This window comes from Bison bison, unplaced genomic scaffold, assembly GCF_000754665.1.
Source record: "Bison bison bison isolate TAMUID 2011002044 unplaced genomic scaffold, Bison_UMD1.0 scf7180017864530, whole genome shotgun sequence".
NCBI classification, from domain to species: Eukaryota; Metazoa; Chordata; class Mammalia; order Artiodactyla; family Bovidae; genus Bison; species Bison bison.
In genome coordinates this window covers 10,313,372-10,332,727 of record NW_011495080.1, presented here as the reverse complement: position 1 = coordinate 10,332,727, position 19,356 = coordinate 10,313,372, and the positions used below count along the sequence as shown (strand labels likewise).

The window sequence follows — 19,356 nt, the reverse complement described above, 5'->3', positions numbered from 1 at the left end:
ATACATGTATCCATTCTTGCCCAAACTCCCCTCGCATCCAGGCTGCCATATAACATTAAGCAGAGTTGCCTGTGCTATACAGTAGGTCTTTTTGGTTAACTTTGGATTTTCCATTTGCTTTTCATTTCCAGTCTCTAGAATTGTTTGTCACTAAATCCAGCTCTTTCGTACATGATTTCTACCTCTTCTTTGTCCAGAATAGGCTGAGAGCTACAGGATTCTGGTGACTATACCATTAGACATTTGTGCCACCAAATTTGCTTTGGGCTCTCACCACAGTAATTAACTTTTTAGATGCTCAAGACATTTCTCATGGAGATGGCCTTAAGTTAATTTCACATCAGCTGCATTTTGCAAGCAAATGACCTCACTCCCTACTTCTTTAAGGAAAATGTTTAACTCTCTAGGGTGATCTTTCTTTTCTCCATCTCAAAAGAAAATTAATGTATAATCAATATTATATGCTGCAAGAAAATGTAAAACCTGGCTTTTGGAGTCAAACAGATACGAGTCCAATTCCTAGATGAGCCACTTAAAAGGTAGAAGGTTTTAGGAAAGTTATTTAACCTCTGTGAACCTCAGATCTTTTTTTTAACCCATAAAGTGAGTGATATGCACTTTACAAAGTTACTGTGATGAAGAAATCAATAAACGAGATAATATATTTGAGCATTTTGCCTAATTCTTGGCACACAGTCAATAAATAGTCACAGTAGGCATTACTCATTTTTAACTTATTGAGTCCTTGCCATATAGAGGCAGATTTTGAAAGTAATTCTTTTAACATAAAATAAATATGGATTTTATTTTCTAAACTTTATTAAGTGGTCAAAGTTGAAATGTTTATTCAATAAAGTATTCATCAGTATGAATGGTTTTAAGCACATAGGAATTCTGCTGCAATCAAGTACCAGTAACTTGGGAGGCATAGTTCAGGTAAGGTACTAAAAAGAACCATAAAAAATGTTGTAAATGATTTTGTCAAGCCTTTAGTTCATTCCCATGAAATTATGCTATTGTAGTCTGTGACAGTCACCGTGTGTGAAAGATGACAATACAGGGCTTTGGAGCCACTGAGAGAACTTACAGAGGTGTATTATTGGGAAAGCCTTGTGATAGTTCAAGTTTACCCAGGCTGCAAGCCACAAGCGTACTCAGCTGGGCAATCTTTCTCTGGAAAAAAAATGCCACACAATCCACCAGGCCTCCAGGGAGCTAAGGAATTACAAATAGAGACTTGAGGAGTGGGTGGATTTTTTTTTTCTTCAAAGCAGCAGCTGTTAGGATAAAAGGCAATCTTGAGTCTTTAAAAAGGAAATCAAGAAATACAAGGTGTTTACTGACTTCTATAGCAAGTTCTATTTTTTCTCTTCCTTGACTTCTTCTAAATTCCAATGTGCTCGTTTTTAAAGTAACATTCATAATTTTGCATGCTCAGTCGTGTCTGACTCTTTTGCAACCCCAATTTTTACATCTTCCTAATAGATAATATCCCTAGAAAAGGAGTGGATGTGTCTCTGCATCATAAACCTACCTTTTCTTTTCTTTTCTTCTTTCCCTCTTCCCCACTCTCTCTTTTCTTTCCTCCCTTCTTTCCTTCTCTCTCTTCTTTTCCATCCTTCTTTTCATCCATTTAGCTCACTTGATCCTCAAAAGTTATCTCTGAAACAAGTAGCTGGATAGTAGAGCTATTGTCCTTCTTAACCACAGATTACTTCCTGCCAAGGGCACTACATGTGACTATAACAAAAGCAAAAATTGATTTTTAAACCAAAATTGTCATGGTATGATCATTTAAAAGGTATGACATAGAAAGAATAAATAAATGCTTTTAAGACCTCCAATCACTTCTAAACGTAAGATTTTAAAATTTTTTATCATATACTGATAAAACATAAAACTTTGGATGGTTATAATATAAATGAGAAAAAAAATATCCCTGTCTTATGTAAAACTGAATTTAACATAATGTAGTAATACCGCCTTGACCAAACATATTTCTTTACTTTTACAAATGAAGAGAAAGAATATCTTTGCTGGATGGGGGTAGGATTTTCTCATCCCTAAGAAAAGTTTGGGAGACACGGAACTTACAAATAGCTTTTTGGTAAACTGCTTTGTGTCTGTTTTGCTGCCTTCCTTTACTCTTTCTCTCTAGCAAACACAGGGATTAAAGATCAGTGTGATGGTCATTCTACTGTCATCAAAACATAAGATGTTTTCTGCTCTCTTGAGCTGCCATTTCATCAGGACTAACAGCTTGACCTTATACCCCAATGGTATATAGGATATACCTGCCTTTAAAATGTGTGAACCGAATTTTATCTGCAGCGATTTTTCATTTTATCCTTTGATCTGTCACTATTTCTCTACAATGTCAAAGCCTCAACTTGGCTTGAATGGTGATCAGACTCAGAGGCACACAATTTTGAGTCTGATCCCAAATCTATACAATCAAAAATCTTTTCAAATCTCATCCACACCTTGCACTTTGCCTTAGGATAGTAAAGTGCAGCCATCAGTAAAGCACTGCTTTCTCCTTTAAGCTTTTAAAAATGAATATAATAAAGTTGTAAAGAAATGAAACAGATTTTTGTACCAATTTTACAATAATAAATGCATCTAAAGAAACATGTTCCTTTGTGACCCCTTGGAAGTTTAGACACTTCCTTTGTGCCGTGGTCATTGGGATTCCTCTTTGGAATTGACTTCAAAGATAGTTTCTTAGGTTCATCAAAAACTCAACATCAATTCACTTTCACAATCATTCGATTGCTTAATAGATTTTCTTTCTCATTCTTTTTCTTCTGCCTCACTTTACTTGGACTTGTTCTGTCATGTACTCCTGTCTGAATGTTGATTCACTTTCATTTACTAAATATTCACTAGAGACAAATGCTGTGATGCAAGCCTTATACCTTCATTAATTTGTACTGTCAAATACTTCCTCTTTTTGCCCTCCACCCCGTTCTTTCCAGAGCCTCCCCATTGGCTCAGAGATAAGGAATCTGCCTGCAATGCAGGAGATATATGAGATGCAGGCTCATCCTTCGGTCAGGAAGATCCCCTGGAGGAGCAAACGGCAACCCACTCCAGTGTGGGCTATAGTTCAAAGGATCGCAAAGAGTGGGACACAACTGAAAGACTGAACATGCCTTTCTTTACAGTGTTTAAAAAGCAAATATTGGTATTGGGGCTTCTTTTCTTTTCTAGTCCTAATCCTTACTTCATTTTGTAGATCTTATTGTTATGATTTTTTTGTTGTTTGCTTTTTTGAGGAATGGACTGTCTGTGTGTGTACTGAGTCACTTCAGCTGTGTCTGACTCTTGTGACCCCATGGACTATAGCCTGCTGGGCTCCTCTGTCCATGGGATTACTCAGGCAAGAATACTGGAATGGGTTGTCTTGCCCTCCTCTAGGGGATCTTCCCAATCCAGGGACTGAACTCACGTCTCTTATGTCTCCTGCACTGGCAGGGGGGCTCTTTACCACTAGCACCACCTGGGAAGCCCAAGGAATGGGCTAGGCCCAAACTTTATAATCATAGACTTGACAGATGAATGGCACCCATGGCCCCTTTAAGAGAAGCACCTTTGGATGGAGACAGCTGACTGATCCTTGTGAATCTGACATTATACCTCTGACTGGGCCATCAGAAAGCACTGGACCATCAAATCTGCACTTGAAATATTTCCTTCACTTTGCTCCTGAGCATCAGACTTATTTATTTTATTTGCAACTGGGCCTCTGCCTGAATGCCCTCGAGGAATTCAATTCAACACATCCAAAAATAGATTTTCTCTCTACAGACCTACTCTTCCTCTTATATTTTAATTATTATACTTCCATCACCTAAAAAAAATGAGCCGTTCTAGATCATATTTTCTTTCTCTTTCCTTTAGCCAAGCCTTACCAATCTATGCCCTACATTGTTCTCAAGCATGCCCCAGGCTCTGTCTCTACTCCCACTGCTCTTGCCATCACTCACTGGATGTTTGTCACAGCATTTTAGGTCTTCCTACATCTAGGCTTATCTCTCTCCAATTACTCATCCATAGAGCTATGAGGATGATCTTTTTAAGTGACAAACTATTCTTGTCACTCTGAAGTCTAAAAAGTCTTTGTTGATTCTTACAGTCTTAGAGATAATTTTCAAAGTCTTTGACTCTGCTTTTATTTGGCTAATGATACTTTTTCTCACTAAATCAACCAAGCTTAACTAATAATGCATCCATGGCACCATCTTCTCTCTTTTTGTCCTCAGTCTATTTTGAGCAGTCTTCTAATGTATTATCACAATAATTTGTGATTTGTCTCTATCACAGCATCATTACTTTATTAATTGTTCTCCCAAGTGGACTTTACAATCTTTAGGAATAAAGCTATCACCCAACTTTTGGTACAGTGCTTGTGGTGGGCAGAATAGTGTCCTCTTCCCAAAGATGTCCATGTGCTAGTCCTGAGAAACTGTGTATCTATTATGTCACATGGCAAAGGTCAGTTCAAGGAGCAGATGAAAACTGGGGCATGGGAATATTTACATACAAAGGGAAGCTGGGAAATACAGTCTAGCATGTGCCCATAAAGAAAAAGGAATACACTGAAGGACGGTTAGTAGTTCCTAACACAGCCTCTTAGCATGAAGGAACAGGTTAAGGACTGGGATTGATGCGGGAGATGAGGGTGTAAGGAAATTAGAAGGAGGGAGGAATTTCTAAAATTACTTTTAGGAAGAATCATCTCTGACATCTATCTGAAGGTCCCTGGAGCGTTTAGGGACTGAATTTCCTTCTTCTCCAGCAAAATCTCTAGTAATCTAAATGCATGAAGAGTCAGGTCTTCTTTTCACAAGGATCTGGAGACTGAAATTGGATGAGGTATGGATGAGTAAGCTTAGGTCAGGCAGCCCATCTTACAGGCCCTCCTTTGGGAGCATTTGCCCCCTTTTTAAAAGAACTGATTGCCTGTGTCCTCAGAAAGAGGTAGAAACTAAAAGTTAGTGCTAAGGACCTTCCTTTCCCTTCACTCTTATCTAGGGCTAGATAAGTGACAGATTAAAGCAGATCTAACACTGTTGGCTGTGTTCAAGGGCATAGTGTGAAGGAGCCTGGGAGAGACCAGGCTCTTCACAAGTATGCTCCTTCATGAAACACCTACATTTCTGCATTTAAAAAATTCTGTTGACGTAGAAAACAAACATGGCTACCAGATGGTATGGTGAGGGGAGGGATAAATTGGAAGATTGGGATTGACATATACATACTACTATATACATAATAGATAACTAATAAGGACCTGCTATATAGCACAGGGAACCCTACTCAATACTTTGTAATGACACATATGGGAAAATAGTCTAAAATAGAGTGTATATATATATATATATATATGTACAACTGATTCACTTTGTTGTATTGAAATTAATACAATATTGTAAATCAACTATACTGCAATAGAAATTTAAAAAAAAATTCTGTCAATTGATAATTCCCTTTTGCTGTTAACTGTTGGCTTCAACTGAAAAGTTACTGGAGATCTGGGCCTAGCAGCCAGGAGAATAGATCAGAGGTAGGAAATGGAATCCCCACACCTGATCTGAGTTAAATAATAAGCCAAGCATTAAAGAGTCCCATGGATAACAGAAGTCAGAATGCCACGGAATCAGAACAATGCCTTAGGAATCTGAAGTTATTTATGCTCACATGTAAACTAAAACAGCCTTATTTCAACAAGAGGATAACAACAGGTCAAAGAGATAAAAAGAACCAGTGTTTATATCAACAGGAACACTTGATATAAACACTGATAAAGGCAACTTTGGACTCACAGGTGTGAGCCATTCAAAGTACAGTGACACTGAAAACAGAGGTCTGGGGGTGCCACAACATCTGAATGAGGAGTAGGAATGAGAATGTCAGGCGGATTTTACATTTGGGGGTTAAAGGGAATTTTACAGTTAACTGTATCTTAGTCCAAATCATTTAATCAAATTGCTTTTCTACTAATATCTACTGAAGTTCAGACACTCTGGGCTGTAGGTGAAAAGTGAGAGCACTGAAGAAATTTGGGTCATGGTGAAAAACACAAGTGATAAGGAATGATAACAAAGAGGGAAAAAAACCCAAACTCTAACCAATTTTACTAAAGGAAGAGCCTTTAGATAAAAGGTCTATAGGCGTACTGGAGTGGGTTGCCATTTACTTCTCCAGGGAATCTTTCTGTCCCAGAGATCAAACCTAGGTATCCCACATTGCAGGCAGACACTTTACCATCTGAGCCAGCAGGGAAGTCCATATAGATAAAAGGTCACCTCTAGCCTCTAGGAGTTCACATTTACATGGAGGGTATACAGGTTTAAACAGGTGTCTATGGGAGAGGAGTTTGTGAACGTGTTCTTATGTTTTCTCTGCTCTGAGCTATCCTTCATTCACTAGACCTACTCTCAGGTTAGAAGAAGGGAGCCAACTCTCCACTAGAGCAAGTTCTTTTTAATGAGACAAGTCAGACAAGCTAACAAGCTTATCTAGATCCACTAGACTGGATCTCTTTCTTCCTGAGTGAACAGTGACATTTCCCAGCATCCCTTGTGGTGAGGTGTGGTCACCACAGTTCTGGCCAATGAATGTGAGCAGAAGTGTTGCATAACCTTTCCAGGCTTGCCTCTGAAAGACCTCCTGCTGGATCCCCCAAGCTTTCCCTCTTCCCTTACTGATGGGACAGGTACAAAGATCTAGAAAGGATCTGGATCTTTGAGACCTAGGGGATGGCAAAGACACTAGGTGTAAGGAATCTGAGTTCCTGAATGAATGCATGGAACAAGAGGTCCTCTTTCAGCCTCATTAACCTGCACTGGACTGTAGCATCAAAAACAAAATCAACCTTTATCATGTTAATACCCTTAGATTCTGGCATTGCCTATTATTAATACAGGATTGGTAATACTGACAAATACATGTATCTCAGGGATACTTCATGATGATCCACTTACATTGCCTCCTTTATGAGTATGAATGTGTATAACTTAAAGACACATTTGTTTAAAGCACATTTTAAAATATGTGCCTGAAAAGTGGAAGCTAGAAATACACACATATGCATAACAAGCATCTATTTCAGAAAAAAATGACTGGGGAGTTTGGTTGCTTCCATACAAACCTCCTGTAATGATCTTCAAAACTGATTTTAAGCAGCACTTTAAAAAAAATGAAAAATCAATGGCATATAATGGGCCTTGGGGAAGAGAAGGAAATGAAATCAAAAGATAGCGAAAGTTACTTAAATTGATGTACATTCTTATATGTAGCTGGAAATGGATAGTACCTCATGTCAGCTTTTATAGTCTTTGGGTTCTTGCAGACAAGGTACACGCTGTGAAAAAGAATTGCAAAGGAAATGACAAGAGCAGATGTTCGCTCAAGACAACTGGAGATTTTCTGAAACATCAAAGCACAGTCTACAATTTATCAACAGTCAGGGAGATTGAAGCCAGTCACAAACCCCAGATTCACATCTTCAACAAAGTTGGCCTCTCAGAGAGTAATCTCATTATACTCAATAATGAAAGACAGCAATTTGCTGTCTGTGCCACCTTTAACTGAGATTGTCAGTTATTACATGCATAAATACATATGACCTGTACATATTTCAATTCAGGGCATCTCTCTATAACTTGGCGTGTAAGGTACATGCAATAGTCAGGACCCTGACTATGATGCTCAGAACCCCAGGAACAGCAGCAGGAGGCTCCTGTTGGTTGTGAAAATACACTGGCTGCACCAGAAGTCCTTCTGACTTCCAAATAGAGACAGGAAATGATCTAGAAGTTTCTAAGCTGAGGAGGTAGACTTGCCCAATTACCATACTGGATATTTAAATGTATTTCTCTGTGCCTCAGTTTCCTCATCTTTTGAATAAAAATAATAACAGTTTCCCATATATTTTGAGAAGTAATATAACTAATGTATATCAAGTACCTTTCAAAGAGTGTCTGACATATGTAAACTCTGTGCCAGTTGCTAGCATCATCATCATCATTATTATTGGTGGATATGTCAAAAAAAAAAAGAAAGAGGGGATATACCAGTCCCAGTGATGTCAGTGGCATCACAGATCACATCTGTGCTTTTGTTAAGAGTAGCAGGCCTTCATTCTAATGGCTTGCCTGATAGATTGACTGGGATACTCCACGTCAACAGCTGTTTGATACGCCAACTCAGACCCTTTCACAGGCATGTGGATCCAGACTTCAAAGGACATGTCACATTTTTATACCTATGTAGGTGAGTATTCTCTGCTCTGGCCACCACCACCCCTCTTTGAGCTGAAAAGCCTGCCTAGGCAGGGTGAACCTAGTTCACTGTGTGACCAGTTCTTTCTGTAACTCGTTCCCACTTCTGACCCAGAACCAGATTTAAATAATACAGCCAAGGACTTAAAAAATGCCCATTAAAAATACTGTCAAGCACTTAAAAATATCAATTTATATATTCTCCACACATCATTTTCCTTCTTTAACAAAATAAGATTTCCTGAAAATACATCACAGTATTGTGTTAGCTATGTTTTAATGACTGCATAATATAAAATCTATGAAATAGTATTTTAATTATTGTATACACCAGGAGAAGTCTTCCCAGGTGGCACCAGTACTAAAGAACCCACCTGCCAGTGCAGCAGACATAAGGGACATGGGTTCAATCACTGGGTTGGGAAAATACCTGGGTTGGGAAAATCCCCTGGAGAAAGAAGTGGCAACCCACTCCAGTATTCTGCCTTGAGAATCCCATGGACAGGGAAGCCTTGTGGGCTACAGTCCATAGGGTCCCAAAGAGTAGGACATGACTAAAGTGACTTAGCATGCATACTAGGAGAAGAGGGCAGCAGAGGATGAAATGGTTAGATATTATCACTGACTCCATGGGCCTGAACTTGAGCAAACTCTGGGAGATAGTGGAGGACAGGGAAGCCTGGTGTGCTGCAATCCATGGGGTCTCAAAGAGTCAGACATGACTTAGTGACTGAACAACAACATATATACTATTAGTAAACACATATATATTTAAATACATTAACTATTTTATTTAATAATGTAACTATACAAATATATACATGCCTATATAATTATTGAATCAAAAAATCAAGTGATTTTAGCTAGTACTTAAATGCATCCAAGTGAAATATTTAAATGGTTAAATATGTAACAACACATATAAAATATACAGTTAAATGTTGACAAGTATAATAACATAAATTCAATAAGATAGCATTTAAAATATTCTATAAACTTCTGTGGGTTAGAGTTTGAGGTATATGAGTATATTAAGAACATATTAAAAAAAAAAACTCTAACCATTGCTATGTATAAGTTAATATAAATAAATCAAGGTGCATGCATGCTGTCATGTCCAATTCTTTGCAATCTCATGGACTATAGCCCACCAGGCTCCTCTCTCCATGGAATTTTCTAGACAAGAATACTGGAGTGGCTGCTATTTCCTATCCCAGGGATTGAACCCATGTCTCTTGTGTCTCCTGCACTGGTAGGTGGAATCTTTACCATTTCACCACCAAATTAACATATAAGAACTTTATAAATATAGAAACAATACCTGATTCAGAATTGTATTGTCTCAGAATAATATAGGTGCTTAAATACAGTTTTTGAATCTAAAACAGTTGGCATGAGTTAAAAAAAAAAAAAAAACTGAAATAGATTGTCACCTAGGTAGATGCCTCTCATACAGACTTTTCTAATTTTCCACTAAAATAACTATGAACACTAAGAAAAATTGAAAAACAAATATATCATCTGAAGAAAGTACTAACAATAAGGCCAATACTGGGATCTGAAGCAAATTTTTAAATAGCTTAAAGTGGATTTAAAAGTACTCCCAGCAGGGTGCCCAGGAAAGAAAATTTGCCAAAAAAAAACAAAGGTCCTCCCTCTGCTGTTTGTCTTCCTAGACTCCTTTATGACATGACAGATTTTTGACCGCTTGAAACTGAGTAGCTGGGAACTGAGACCAATTGTGAGGTATCTAGCAAGTAGTGTCTTACTAATATTGTTCTATAGACACTTGAAGGGCTTCCCTGATGGCTCAGATGGTAAATGTCTGCCTGCAATGTGGGATACCCGGGTTCAATCCCTGGGTCAGGAAGATCCCCTGGAGAAGGAAATAGCAACCCACTCCAGTACTCTTGCCTGGAAAATTCCATGGACAGAGGAGCCTTGTAAACTACAGTCCATGGGGTCTCAAAGGGTCAGACACGACTGAGCCACTTCACTTCATAGACACTTGAACACAATTACATCTAAGATTACCTTGGTGCTTACATTCTGACACAATTCACAAATTCAGAAAGGAAGGGTGAAGTTATCTCTAGCACATTAGGAATCATAGGAACCCCTGTAGACAAACAGGAAAGTGGGTTGTGACTGTGAATATCATTTTAAGAAATGCCAGGAAGAAAATAGTTGTTGAGAAGCTGTCTACTGTACAGTCACTGCTTTTGGAAGCAGTAAGAACAATCCAAGTCTGTCACTACTTCCCTATACCCCACCTCCACCCCTCCACAAGGGCCCTTCTTCGCAGATGGCAGGCTCTGCCACAAAACCCCCCTGTCTGTGCCCTTGCCAGCAAGCACTGCTCGGGATGCTATCTGTGCATAACGACTAATTCCCCTTTATTTCCAGAAGAAACATGGAGCCCAGGTGGTTGACTCACAGTAGAAGCAGAAGACAAGGTCCCTGTGCAAAGCAGTAACACTACAGAGAAGCAAAGCCACCTTGCTACTAGGAGGAGGCCTAGACTTTGTACATTTTCCCAGTGTCTTCTCTGTCTGTGAAAGATCAAGCCAAGGACTGGAGAAAGAATCACACAGAAGCAACACACCTCACCAATTCTGGAGAGATTTCCCCTGTTACACAAATTTCTTATTTTCTTTCACAAACAAAAAATAAAAACATATGGTGCCTCTGGCATATACTCCAAATCCACAAGGAAAAAACAATCTGATTCTGAAAAGTCACAGGAGAAGACCTTTGAAGACCTTGCAATAGAGGAACTAGATGAACATCTTAGAAAACTGATGGGCTCAACAGAAGACAAGAAGGAACACGTTAGTGATGTAAGAGCCAAAATCACAGGAGGTTTCAGGTGGGCTTGTGGGTCTGAGATGATACGACCCTTGGCTCTCTGTCACTCTTCCCTGAACTCACCTTTCTCCAGCTACCCTGGTCTCCTTGCTGTACCTTAAACATGCCAGACACTCTCTAAGCTGGAAGGTTCTTTCCTGATCTTATCCCTCGACTCACCTCCTCACTTCATTCAGGTCTGTCTTCACATTGCTCTCTTCAGAAGAGCTTTTCCTGTGGAGGAACAGCTTCCTTTATTCTTCACTGCCTTACCCAGCTTTAGAGTCGGTGGAGTTCATAGCACTTGAGCACAAGGGCAGTCTATCCTAGTGATTAAGGCCCTGGGTTCAAATCCCAGAGCTGCCACTTCCGGGCTGTGTTACCTACTCACTCTTGGCTTCATCTTTCTCATTTGCTATTAATTGTAGCTAATGGTGTTAGTGTCTGACTCCCTTAAAACTCAGAACTCTGGTGCACTTGGATGGCCTCCCACTGTGACATCTACAGTCTTCAACCAGAAAGCATCCGCTGGCCCAGAGAGGATACCCAAACTACGTGTCAGGCAGGCCAGAGGTGGCAAGGAGTTAAAACTCCAGTGAACAGCCTCCATACTATGATGAATTTGTCTGAAGATAAATATCTCAGTTTCCTTGCCCCCACTGGTGGAACTTCGGAAGCCACGTTTACAAAATCGTTCTACAGCGGGACTGAGCCCCAGTTGCTCACAACCCATACACCCTGTCATGACTTTCTTCTCCTCCTTTCCTTCCCCGTATCAGTTTTCCACTCCCTCACCAGTCCTTCTCAAGGTCTCTTCCCACCTAAACTCGTCCCACTTAAATGCTAGTCTCAGGGTTTTCCTCTGAAACCTACGTGATAGGGTAGTTGAGTAGATTAAATGAGTTGATATAAGCAAATATTTAAAACAGTGCCTGGAAATGAGTAAGCATTTGGCAAATATTAATTGTATTATTCATTGTTGTATCTCAGGATCTAGAACAATGTCTGGTAAAAGGTTTAATGAATACTTTGTGGAATGAATTTTTAAAAGTGGATAAAAGGACAATGATATGAGATAAAGGGGAGATGAGAGAAATAAAGAACCATAAAAAATATGTATGTGGCATTGCTATTATAATTCAAATTAGAGGATAATAAAGGCCTGAAATGGCATGAAGAATCCTGTTAGGAATATTGAAGCAGACTAGAGAAACTATTCCAGAATTTAAAGAAAAGAGGCTAAGAAGTGAAAGTGGCTGGAATAAATACTACGAATAGGGAGAATAAAGAACAAAAATCAACGCTAAGAACTTTAGGAGTTCCTAAGAAAGAAATCATAAAGTTCTCTTAATAATAACCGATGGAAGAATAGGCTTAATATTAAAAACAAGGTGGGTAGAAGGGACCTAGGTATGCAAAGGGCCATTTCCAGTTTCTTCATCCACATCATAGCTCTCCACAAAAAAGCAAGCACTCTTCTGTTTGGAAAGAAACTAGAACATTCTTTGGCCATATTTTGCTAATGGGACAAAGGGTTTCCTACACCTTAAAAGAGAAGAAGCCTGCCCAAGTGCTCATTTCCCACTTCCATGTGGGAAGAGACTCCTGTAGCTTGGCCGGTTGGGGAGCTGCCATCCTCAATGAGGCTGGCTGGATACGTGGACTCTAGGAAGCAGACGACCTCACTAAGCCGCATACAATAAGTTGTGCTTCCCACTTTAGAAATTCAAACATATGAGGGGTGCTGAGTGCTGGACTAGCCCTAAAGAAAGTGATGCATCATTTTTCATATCATAACCTTGTTTCTTCCATGATTTTTCCTCATCCAAGATCTCAGAGAAAAGAATTCAGACACCAAAATCCCATTGGACCTCACACATAAACATGCTCTGGCCATTATTTTAGGAATTACAAGGATAAGGAGGGGCTTTCCAAGTGGCACTAGTGGCAAAGAACCTGCATGCCAACGCAAGAGACATAAGAGACGAGGGTTTGATCCCTGGGTCAGGAAGATCCCCTGGAGGAGGGCATGGCAACCCACTCCAGTGGACAGAGGAGCCTGGCAGGCTATAATCCACAGGGCCACAAAGAGCTGGACACTACAGAATGGCTGAGGACGCATGTACACACGTGGGTAAGGAAGTAAAAATTCTCTCAAGTGTTGAGGCAAAACACAAGACCTTAAAGAAAACTAAGGTTAGAAAAATCTAACTTTATTTTTTTTCCAGTTCTTTTTTTTTTTTAATTTTATTTTTTAACTTCACAATATTGTATTGGTTTTGCCATATATCAACATGAATCCGCCACAGGTATACACGTGTTCCCCATCCTGAACACTCCTCCCTCCTCCCTCCCCATACCATCCCTCTGGGTCATCCCAGTGCACCAGCCCCAAGCATCCAGTATTGTGCATCGAACCTGGACTGGTGACTCGTTTCATATATGATATTATACATGTTTCAATGCCATTCTCCCAAATCTTCCCACCCTCTCCCTCTCCCATAGAGTCCAAAAGACTGTTCTATACATCAGTGTTTTTTTTGCTGTCTCGTATACAGGGTTATTATTACCATCTTTCTAAATTCCATACATATGCGTTAGTATACTGTATTGGTGTTTTTCTTTCTGGCTTACTTCACTCTGTATAATAGGCTCCAGTTTCATCTACCTCATTAGAACTGATTCAAATGTATTCTTTTTAATGGCTGAGTAATACTCCATTGTGTATATGTACCATAGCTTTCTTATCCATTCATCTGCTGGTGGATATCTAGGTTGCTTCCATGTCCTGGCTATTATAAACAGTGCCATGATGAACATTGGGGTACACGTGTCTCTTTCCCTTCTGGTTTCCTCAGTGTGTATGCCCAGCAGTGGGATTGCTGGGTCATAAGGCAGTTCTATTTCCAGTTTTTTTAAGGAATCTCCACACTGCACAGCCACTATAGAAAAATATAACTTTTAAAAAATATCTGTACTACGTTAAATGTCAGGAGACAATGTAACAGATGCAAACAGTTCTGAAGCAAAAGTATGAGACTTAAGGGTTTCTACTCAGCTTGGAAGAAAAGTTATGCCCAACCTAGATAGCATATTGAAAAGCAGAGACATTACTTTGCCAACAAAGGTCTATCTAGTCAAGGCTATGGTTTTTCCCATGGTCATGTCTAGATGTGAGAGTTGGACTGTGAAGAAAGCTGAGCGCCAAAGAATTGATGCTTTTGAACTGTGGTGTTGGAGAAGACTCTTGAGAGTCCCTTGGACTGCAAGGAGATCCAACCAGTCCATTCTGAAGGAGATCAGTCCTGGGCGATCTTTGGAAGGAATGATGCTAAAGCTGAAACTCCAGTACTTTGGCCACCTCATGTGAAGAGTTGACTCATTGGAAAAGACTCTGATGCTGGGAGGGATTGGGGGCAGGAGGAGAAGGGGACGACAGAGGATGAGATGGCTGGATGGCATCACTGACTCGATGGATGTGAGTCTGAGTAAACTCTGGGAGTTGGTGAGTTGGACAGGGAGGCCTGGCGTGCTGAGATTCATGGAGTCACAAAGAGTCGGACATGACTGAGTGACTGAACTGAACTGAACTGAACTGAAGCTAAGGGAAGAGAAATACAGTCTCAAATATATAAGAGTTTGGGGCTTCCCTGGTAGCTCAGCTGGTAAAGAATCCACCTGCAAGGCCGGAGACTCCAGTTTGATTCTTGGATTGGGATGATCCCCTGGAGAAGGGATAGACTGTCTTCTCCAGTATTCATGCACTTCTGCAGTGGCTCAGACAGTAAAGAATTCCCCCCACCCCCATAATGCTGGAGACCTGGGTTTGATCCTTGGGCTGGGAAGATCTCCTGGAGGACAGCGTGGCAACCCACTTCAGTATCCTTGCCTGGAGAATCCCTATGGACAGAGGAGCCTGGTGGGCTACAGTCCATGGGGTCACAAAGAGTTGGACATGACTGAACAACTAAGCACAGTACAGCACATGTAAGAATTTAGAAAGACCATCTTTCTACTGAGAAAGCTGAGTAGGAAAAACAAAACGTATAGACTGAATGAGAGCTGAATCAAAAATAAAGACTTACGAATAAGGAAGCAATAATGTAAGAGAAATGCTCAAGTCTCTCTATTCAGTTCAGATCATGATCTAAGGCTTATGGAACTAGTGGAGAAGATTAGCAATAGATCCACACGTAAACCGTATATGTGTCAAAGAAATGGGATTGGCAAGCACTGATTTAGAAGCTGAAAAAATAATGAAGGCTATGTAGCTTGAGCAGAGATTTGAAAAAAAAAGCTTAAGACTTGCATGGAGACAGAATACAAAATAAGAGCAGTTTTGAAGTTGGAAAATGCCTGAGCAAAGATCCAAGATATGAGAAGTTACAAGGTCAAGTTGTGCAACAGTAAACATACAGTTGGATTGGAAATACAAGAATCACTTTAGAGATACTGGAAAGTAAATTTTCAAGGAAATTTGGGGTACATCATGAAGGATTCTGGATGTCAGTCCAGGAAATTTATGAATTTTTTGTAAATAATGAGGAACTGTTGAAAATTTCTAAGCAAAAAATAATGGAGTAACTGAGGGGCATCTATGCAAGAGGGAGACAGGAGACGAACTATCACAAAAGTTTTAAAAGGAGAGAAGGAGAAATGGGAGAAATAGTGCAATGGGAAAACAATAGTTGGTTACTACTTAAATATGAAGCTCAATATGGAGAAAGATAGTATTCTAAAGCATGTAAAGTAGGATAGGGACTTCCCTGGCATCCAGTAGTTAAGACTCTGTGCTTCCAACAGCGGGGGCACAGGTTTGATCCCTGGTCAGAGAACTAAGATCCCACACGCTATGTGGCATGGACAAAAAAAAGTAGGATGGTGTTCAGGTTATTAACTAAATTTGAAGATTAGGGAAACAAAGGTATTTTATATACAGAGCACAAAAGGGTTTATCTATTAACTATGTACATCTGAGGGTAATAGCTATTTAGTTGATTTAGTTATCAAATTCATCTTTTTTTTTTTTTTGTACATAGTCAGCTGGCCTACCAGGTCCTTTATGCAGCTCAACATATAAGGTGACACCAAGTTAAGACAAGTGAAGTTCCAATTTGGGTGCTTCCATCTCCCTCCCTGTATCCTGATCCAGTGCCTGTCAAACCCAGGAGGGGCTTGGAGTCAGGTGTTTGATTGTAGAGAAAGCTGCTAGGGTTGGCCCAGCAGATGGGGAAGGGGATGGCATCACTTCTTCACAATCTGAATGACATCCTCGTCCTCCAACGTATGGTCTTTACCCACTTTTTGAGGATTGTGTTTCACAGACAGACCCCACACCAGAGCATATTTAAATTCTTTGATAAGATTTTTGTGAGTCTTCATGCAGAAATCCTCCACCGTGGTCCTGGAGTAAGGCAGCACCACTGGGGACGTGTAATCGGGCAACTGGCCCTTGGGTTTGGTGTAAATCCTCACTAGTTTCAGATAGTCCCAGATCTTTTCCAACAGGTCATCAAAATTCCAGCGGTGATGGGCAGAGATGGATACACAGTGTGGCACCTTATAGATAATATCCAACTCCTCAATGGAAATCTGATCAATCTTATTTAACACATAGATACAGGGGATATAGACTCTGTTTCCTTCCACCACGTCAATGAGGTCATCTGCTGTGGCGTCACTACGCAGAGTCACATCAGCATTATGGATTTTGTACTCAGCCAGAATGCTCTTCACAGTTTCAGCATCCAGCTCACTCTGAGGGCAAGTGGCTATGAGATTAATGCCTCCTTTATCCTTCTTCTTAAAGCCAATGTTGGGGGTTTGCTATTCAAGCGAATTCCAAAGCCTTCCAGCTCATTTTCAATTATCTTCTTATGTCCCAAGGGTTTCAGGACATCCAGAACAATCAAGATCAAGTTACACGTTCTGGCCACTGCAATGACTTGACGGCCTCTGCCTTTCCCATCCTTGGCACCCTCAATGATACCTGGGAGATCCAGAAGGTGGATCTTAGCACCTTTGTATCTGATGACGCCAGGCACAGTGGTCAGGGTGGTGAACTCATAGGCTGCCACCTCGGAATATACCCCTGCCAGGTTACTGAGCAGCGTTGACTTCCCCACAGACGGAAAACCCACAAACCCAATTTGAGCATCACCCGTCTTGGCAACATCAAATCCTTCTCCTGGTCCTCCACCACCACCACCTTTTGGAGTAATGAGCTCCCTGCAAAGCTTAGCAAGACAAGCCTTAAGCAACCCTAGGTGGTGTGCTGTGGCCTTGTTCTTCTGAGTCCGAGCCATCTCGGCTTCGATCTCCGCGATCTTAGCTAGGGTGCTGCTCATGGTGGCGAGTTGCGGGGGACTCAACGGCCTCCACAGGAGCAGTTCCCTGCCTCACAGTCGCCGGAAGACCGGCCACAACCACCAGGCGCTACAGCAGTGCTCAAATTCATCTTTTGATAATTATGTACAATATCTCCCCTTGAACATAATCACTTGATAAACACTGCAACATTTTACTAATGAATGTGGCTAAAAGTTATAATTTAATTAAATTATATCTATTTTTAAGCATATGTTTTAGAATACAATTATTTCTTTAAAGAGACCTCAAAGAATGTAGTTTTTAGATTATATTTTCCTATTAAACCGTCTTTGCCAATTAGAAATTTGTGAAGGTAAAAACGATGTGATCATTCTTTATCCATGTGCTCTCCTAATATCCTGACGGTGAGACCTACTATGGATTGATTACCTACGCTGAGATAGCACTTGATTAGTCTGATACTTTGGCCATTATCAGCAGGAAGCAAAAGAACCACTGGATATCCTGAGAAGTTCTTATATAACTAGGCTAAGTGTAGACCTAAATTTGACCTAAATATTTACCTTGGGGCTTAAATCATCTTAGAAGTTTGAAGAATGACTTTATGGGTTTCCTGATTTATATTTCCACTTGCTACCTTTCCAATATTTCTTTAATCTTTAATTTTCTAAACCTGTTGTAAGAAGAAATTGAAAGAACATTGCCTGGATATTCCCAATGGCAGTAAACGGAAGAAAAACAAAATCCATTCCAGAAATTTCTTGTTTGAATTTAGGCATGTTCTAACATTTTATTATCCATATGGACTGTTTCTAGGCATCCTAAAACTTCAACTTAAAGTATCTTTAGTTAATGTATTTTCATATTTTACAATTTCATATGAGGAAAAAGTAAATAGAAGCAAACACTCAAATTTAGATTTGTCTACTTCACTAGGATATGCTCCATAGTTATAATCATGGCATTGTAATAAATGCATATACATATTCATATAAATTATGAATACAAATAGTTTCCCAAAGATGCTGAGAATATATTTTTCTCTAATTTTCTCTGTCTAATAAATATCTGAAAACAGAGGATAACTCTAAGTAATCAATTAGATACATCATTTGTATTGTCAAGAGTAGTTTTTTGATTTGGTTTTCTTTTCTGTCTTAAATGAGGTTTTTATAATGCAGTGCTATAAAGACTTCCTCTAAATAAGAGATAATATACATTTCCTGTTTGGGAGCTAACTTTATTTGCTATGAGAAGAACTGCCATGGGATATAAAGTCTAGGAAGCTACCATAATGACTATCCCTCAGAATAAAAGTAATACCAAAACCCTAATTTGTCTAATGTGTTAGCAGTTATTCCTTTTATATAGTCATTAACCAAATTTAGTCTGTAGCCAGAACAAATATCATCATATGTTTTTTCACCACATTAGATGTTTAATATAATTTTAAATAAACTAATTTAAAATGTAACTGAAAGACTGCAGGCAGGTTATTAAGGATGATAAAAGACCAGTTGTAAAAGAACATCTGTTGTAAAAATTAAAAGATCCATTAAGAAATCTAAGAAATTATGTAATTAAGTCTTCTGAATCTATTCAGAACAATGGCAACTATCTCTAAAATATCTAAGAAAAATTCAAAGACTCCAATGAATAAATTATTTTTATTCTCTTGAATTGTACATCTTTTATGAGTAATCCTTAGAGAGTTTGTAGGAAAATCTGCTGCTGCTAAGTCACTTCAGTCGTGTCTGACTCTGTGTGACCCCATAGACAGCAGCCCACCAGGCTTCCCCATCCCTGGGATTCTCCAGGCAAGAACACTGGAGTGGGTTGCCATTTCCTTCTCCAATGCATGAAAGTGAAGTCACTCAGTCGTGTCCGACTC

The 19,356-nt window shown here is 39.7% G+C and overlaps 1 protein-coding gene and 1 pseudogene across 2 annotated transcripts in view; both read right to left on the bottom strand.

The window, feature by feature from the left end:
* The window catches only part of GRM8 (glutamate receptor, metabotropic 8), an 858,241-nt gene that overhangs the window by 283,720 nt on the left and 555,165 nt on the right, over positions 1 to 19,356 (bottom strand). The gene's annotated exons all lie outside the window — the stretch shown is intronic.
* LOC104982360 lies at positions 16,174 to 17,544 on the bottom strand (annotated as a pseudogene).